This window comes from Manis pentadactyla, chromosome 12 (genome assembly GCF_030020395.1).
Source record: "Manis pentadactyla isolate mManPen7 chromosome 12, mManPen7.hap1, whole genome shotgun sequence".
In the NCBI taxonomy this organism is placed as follows: Eukaryota; Metazoa; Chordata; class Mammalia; order Pholidota; family Manidae; genus Manis; species Manis pentadactyla.
The window spans coordinates 9,268,871-9,275,468 of record NC_080030.1 but is presented as its reverse complement, the minus strand read 5'-3'; positions in this window follow the sequence as shown (position 1 = coordinate 9,275,468).

Below are 6,598 nucleotides of genomic sequence, written 5' to 3'. Positions count from 1 at the left end.
TACACAGTCGGGGTTCTTTTTAGTGGCCCACCCTGTCCCCACAAGATTCCTTAGAGCAGTGCTTCTCAGTCCTGTGCAATTTTGGAGTGTGTGGGGACATTTGTTAGTGTGGCAGAGGCCAAGGATGCTGCTGAACGTCAGCTCCGGCTGCCTTTACGCAGGCTGCAGCTGGGCGTCTGGGAAGAGCCCCGAGGACAGGGCCTGAGGCCGCCCTCTACAGGCTTCCTTCTCATCCCGCTGCCTTCCATCCTCAGACCAGGCGCTGTCCACTGCCTCTCCCCCAGGCGCCTCCTGTGCTTGGATTAACCACAGCCTTTGAGAAAAGCTCAAAACCATTCTTGACTTAGAATCACTCAACTGATGCGGAAAATCCAGTGTGCCTTCAAAGGATGAAGAGGTGCCTTCTTTGAGAGGCAAAAGAAAGCTTCTGTACTAAAAAAAAGACATTGGAAGAAGTTGGCTTTCTGCTGGAGCACAGGAGGCCCCAGCCAGGGCCCAGGGGATCGAGCCCAAGGAGAAGGTCCCACGTGAAGCCAGGCCGAGAGGTGGCCTGCAGTGCCCTGAGACCCTCGAGGGTGTGCACCAGTGGTGACGAGACAGATCTGAGGGATGGGTCCCCGCCCCAACTTTGATGGGAAGTGTCCATGGCCTGTGTCTTCTCTCCCAGATGCACTGAGGAGCTATAGGACAGAGACCCATGCAAGATCATCGGGACCTTGTGTTTGAGGTGAGAGGGTTCAGCCTGTGTGGATGGAACCCCCATCACTCAGAAATCGCAGGGGTGGACCACCGACCCCACCTGCCTAAGGCCTTCACCCTGGGCCTGCATCCTGAATAGTGTCAGCCTGTGACCAGTTTCCAAGCAGCCACCAGCACCACCACGGTCAGTATCTGAATGCAGATCTACCAAGAGCAGGAATCCTGACAAAGGCGGTGGAGAAAGCTGTTCCAGGCTGTCTTGATGTGGAGACAAGGCCTCAGGGAGCTGGGACTTGGCGCTGTGGTCGTCCTCTGTGAGGCAGGGCCAGGCCCCCGGCGGCTTGTCTGAGTGGGTGCCAGTCTTGAGTCTCTGGGTCTGGCCAGAGTCGCTCCCAGGGCCAGGATGATTTTTGTTGATCTGAAAGAAGTTCATTGCCAAGAGCATGGAGCACATCTGAGCAGCAGGATCGTGGCTTGTCTCTCCCAGCTTCTTGTGGCTTCAGGCGTTCCCTGGCTTGCGACAGCATCACTCCAGTCTGCCTGCATCTCCGCACGATCTTCTCCCTGTGAGTCTCTGTCTCAGAGCTACTTCATCTTGTTTTGTGAGGACACCAGTCATTGGATTTAGGGTCCACCCTAATCTAGGAGGAGCTCATTTCAAGATCCTTAATTAGATCTACAAAGACTCTTTCCAAGTAGGTCACGTTCATAGGTATTAGCTGTTAGGACTTGGACATACTCTCTGGGGGATACCATTCAACCCACTGCAGGGCTGAGTGAAGGTTTCACCCTCAGCGTGGCTGGCACGGCCCTGCGAGTTGGTTGGCCTTGGCTAGGATCACTGTGGTCAAGTCTAGACAGCAGCACAGATCTCTTGGCACCCTAACTGTGCTGGGGGACCCCATTTGTGCCAACGGCCAGCAGCAGTATCTCAGCCCTCAGGACCTGCCGTACCAGGAAGCTGGGTTCAGGAAGATGTGGCTGACAGGTTGAGCACTGGAGAAGGCCTGGGCACTCGTGTGTCATCTATTTAGTGCTAACCAAGGTTTTCCAAGCCCAGGAAGTCCGCATGGAGGAGGTTCTCACTAAGCTGCGGCTCCGGCGAATCCTTGGCCCACGTGCTACTGGAGGAAAGTGTCATACATTTTGTCACCAACAGAGATCAGGAACATCAGCAGAAGAGACTGGTGGTGTGCACACTTGATCAGCAGGTTGATCAGGATGGGGTGTCCTGGTGGATAGGCCCAGGGATCAGTGACCCAGGACTGGACACACTACCCCAGAAGGCTCAGGATGCCTTTGGAAGGAAGGGAGAAAGACCTCATGACAGACCAGCTGGACATGTGTGTGGTGGGCTGAGATTGACCTCAGAGGGTGGGGGTGGGGAGTGCTTGCAGGCCATTTGGATTGATTCCAGGGGGAGGCATTGGAAGTTGGTGACCAAAGGGGGTGTCTGGGCAGTAATGGGGGCACAGACCCAGGATTTCTCTCTCTATATAGGTGAGTCACTGTGGCCCTGATTGTCCTTCTGGGCTGGGGCCCAGTCTGACCTGAAGTCACCATCCAGCTGCCCCGCTATATTCCTCCCTAGCAGGGAAACATTCACTCTCCTCCTGACCACTAACCATTATTGTGTAGTCATCAGGGCCTGCCCTGCCCCTAAGGACTCAGATATAGTCACCTAGGCCTGGCCCTCTGCAGCGGGGCTGTGGGCCTCAGGGTGAGCCCTATGCTGGCTGTGCTCTGAGACCTCTCAAAACAATTTGGGGCAACAGTGCAGCAAGCCTTGGCCCAAATGGTCATTTTCACCCATGACAGAATAAATGAAAACTTCACATGTTCATTATTTCCTTCCCTCCACGTGTATTTATTGCGTGGTGTTTATCAGTCCAGTACTGGACCCTGGGAATATGGCAGTGAACCTGCTTCTTGCCCTCTTGGAACTTCCAGGCACCAAGAGGTCCCTGTCCCCTCAGGCAGGGAGTGTCAAAAGAAAGCTTCCGTGTTTCAAGCAAGACTGGGTGGTTCAATCGGGACCGGATGTGTTAGGATGAGTGAAGTCCATACCGTGAGAGGGAACAGCATGTGCAAAAATAACTGGGTGGTGGGAATTGACATCAAGGAGCTGAAGCTGGACGCGTGGGGGGAAAGGTGTGACTGGATGTCAGCGGGGCCACCCTGTCCAGGGCCTTGACGGCCAAGCAGAGGAGTTCCGATCTTGGTTTAGGGCAGTGGGGCGCCATGGAAGGGTTCTGAGCTGGGAAGAACCCAGGCTGAGTCATGCTTTTCAGAACAGCCCTTGCAGCTGTTGGCCAGGGAGTAGATGTGTGGGGAGAGGTTGGAATGGAGGCCAGATGGCCAGCAAAAAGCTTTGAGTTCTGGAATATCCGAGTTGAGGTTCGGAGTGACTTAGGCAGCAGAGTCCTCTGAACTTGGTGAGGAAACAGCTCCTGCCTAGGAAGGGTGAAAACTGCCTGTCCCAGGCAGATCCAGAGGGGCCTGGTCTTGCCTCCGAATCCAGGAAGCAAAGGGCCCGGGATCAGCGCTCTCTGCTGTGCTGTGGGGAGGCGAGCAGAAATGCCAAGGAATTGGCCACAGAGGTCACTATCCGGAAGTCAGTCCTGCGCCCGTGGACTTCCCAGTGTTGCGCAAGAAGCTGGTACCTAAGCTCAGCCTACTGGGCACCCTCGCCAGATTATTATCACCGGCAGCCCCACTCCCGCCTGGATAAACCAGAGAAAACAACCTCTAGAGACAACCACCGGACTCTTGGGCTCCAGGGCTCTAATTTAAACAAAAGGTATTTGAAGCCCCCAACACTCTTCCAGAGGTTCTGGATTGCCCTCTCTGAGCCCAGAAACACGACTCCTGCCTTTCTTGGCCCCAGGTCCTCAGTCACCAGCTCTGAAGGCCAACCACCCACTCGGTTTGGGAGAAACCCTCGGGCAGCTGCCGCAATCCCAAGGGAAGGGGAGGTGGGGATCTACTGAAAACTAGTAAATCTAATCTGCAGATGCGCGGCCCTCCATGTGAGGCGCGGAGAAACCCGCCCAGGTCCCGCTTCTGCGAACCTCCACGCCACCACCAGTTCGCTCCCAGGCCCCCCCAGCGCTCCCTGCTCCCCCTTCCTTGCCCAAATAAGGTGTCCTCTTCCAAATAGGCGCTTTTCCCGAGCTCCGCCCCAGGCAGTCTCCGCCCGGTGACTGGCCCGCAGTATCTCTGAGGTCAGCAAACTGGCAATTGGAAGTCGTAAGCTCCGCCTCCAGACACGCCCCCACGGCCAGTGCGCACAGCTCACCGCTTCTAATAGGACTCTCAGGCTCCGCCCCCGGGGCGCTTCCCTGGTCGCCAGGCAACGCGTGGCGCTGTCCAGTGTTCTGAAATCCACGATCTCAGCACTCCCTGCCGAGCGGCGCCCAAACCTGAAAGCAGATGCCACCGAACCTCGGCTGCACCCCACCTCCACCCATGACTTCACTTCTTGGTGACAGCTCGCTTCACTCCACGCGCCGCCAAGAAACCCCCACCCTCCCATCTGGCTCAGAGGAAAGCATGAGTCCTCACCTCAAACCAGAGGTCTTGAGGACCTGGCGCTTTGACCTTCCCACCCTCATCTTTAGCTCCTTCCCTCACACCCTGAGCCACACGGACCTCTGCGCTGCACCTCAGACATTCCAGGCGTATTCGCACGACAGGGCCTTTACTCTCATTGTTCCCACGGCCTGAAATGCTCTCAGATCTCATGGCTCGTCCCTCTTCTTCAGGCCTTAACTTGAATCTCACCTCAGTGAGTCTGGTCTGGTCCTGACATAAACTTAAAATAGTCACCTTCAACTTCTCGGCTTCCTTGCCCTCTGTATTCCCCAGCACTCATCACCATCACCATCTGAGATATGTTTTACTTATTTTTCTTGATCACTCTCCCAGGGTATGGATTTTTGCCTGCTTGTTCACCGCTGTGTTGCCAGCAATGAGTATACAGCCTGACACAGAGTGGGTGCTCCATAATGCTTATTGGATGTATATTCCTGTATGTATTTGGGCACTTACCATGTCCCAGGTCCCGTGTACCTCTGCCCCGATTTAAAGGTGAAGAAACTGAGACTCAGAAAGTAGCCATCATCTGATCAGAGTCACTTCCTATGTGGCTTCTGAGTGGCAGAGCCTGAATCCCACCTTCGAGGTCCCTCTGGCTGCAACCTTTTCACCCCTGCTCTGCACCATAGTCCTTAATACTGCCTTCTCCTTCAGGAGAAGAAACTGAGTAAGAGGGAGGCTTCATAGACCTCAGAGAGGACTAGATTTCAATTCCTGTTACAAGATATGTGACCATAAGCAAGTCAGCAAACATCTCTGCTTCAGTTTCTTCATTCATAAAATGGGATGGTAATAGTACCCACCACCTTGTATGGTGAGTGTCAAATGAAGCAATGATAGTGTAGGGTTTACTGGGCATACATGGGCACCTGCTCCATTAGTGTTGGCAGTGTTGGCTCTTAATCATTATATTATTGAGTAAATGAAGGAAAAAAAACTAAAAAGCAAAGCAAAACATGAGGATGAGGCCAGGAAAATTTTATAGAAAGGCAGTGTTTCAAAAAGGTGGCCATTAAATATAGATGCCAAACAAACCTCACTGGGAATAAAAGAAATGCACATTAAAAATGACAGAGTTCCACAGTCCTATGAAGTGGGCAGGTGAAATTGTATTGGAGAAGCTGTGGGGAAACAGGCACTTCCACATACTGCTGACTGGTCCAGGCGCAACTGTCAAAACCCTATAGAGAGCATTTAGTCAGATCTTGTATCATGCTCTTTGACCAAATCATCTAGGTGCTAGGAATTTTTCCTAAAGATATATTTGCTGCTATGTGAAATGACCTAAATGCAAGGTTACTCATTGCATCCTTGCCTGTAGAAGCAGATTACTCACAATTCAGGTGAGAATCAACACGAGACCTGGTAAGTGACTGACATATTTTGAAAGAAGAGCAGCCTTATTTTTGATAAATCAGATATAGGGAGTGACACAGTGACAGCTCAAGGGCAATCCTTCAGTTTCTGATTTGGACTTCTGGAAGTACTGAGCTGCTTTCACTCAGAAGGGGAACATTGAAGGGGGAAGGCAAGCTTGGATCTTGCTTTGGACATACAGTTTCGGTGCCTATGGACACTGAGTGGACATGTCAAGGAGGGATCTGTAAAAGGGGAATGGGAATTCAGGGGAGAGGACTAAAATGGGAGTAAAAAGGCGCACATTGTCAAGGTGTAGAGGTTCTAAATAGTATAATGAGTTACAGGCGTAGAGTGATGGGGGCGTGCAGCATTCTTAAGATTGTGGGAGTCAGAAGCAATTGATGGTGAAATTGTGAGCTATCTATGGAGAAAGAGTGAACAGGAAGGAAGAGTGTTTCAAAGGGGAGAGCAAGTGCAAAGGCCCTGTGGTGGTCCTCCTGGGTAGTAGGTGTTCTCCAAACGTAGGGACTCTCCATCACCCTGAGAAATTGGCATTAAAGGTTTGTAGAGACGGTCAGAGCTACTCAGATCAGCCCAGTTTAGTCTAGTGGTCCTCTGAGAGGGAGTATTCTGGGGGCAATGGCGCCCTCTGCTGGCCATGACAGATACCAGCTCATTTTTCAACAACGATAGCGATTATTTTATATTTTATATTATTATTAGTGGAACATAACAAGCACTCAATAAATCCGTGACTTAGCCTCTCTCATCCGTGTGTAGCATGGAGGCTGGCATTATTGAGGATGTATATGTAGGTGTACACTGCATGAATGAACGAATAAATGTAGCCAGGCTCTGGGCCTCATTCTCTTCTGTAAGTCTGGGATTCCTTCTTTCATTGAATAAATTAATGTTTATTGAGCACGTACTGTGTGCTAGGTCC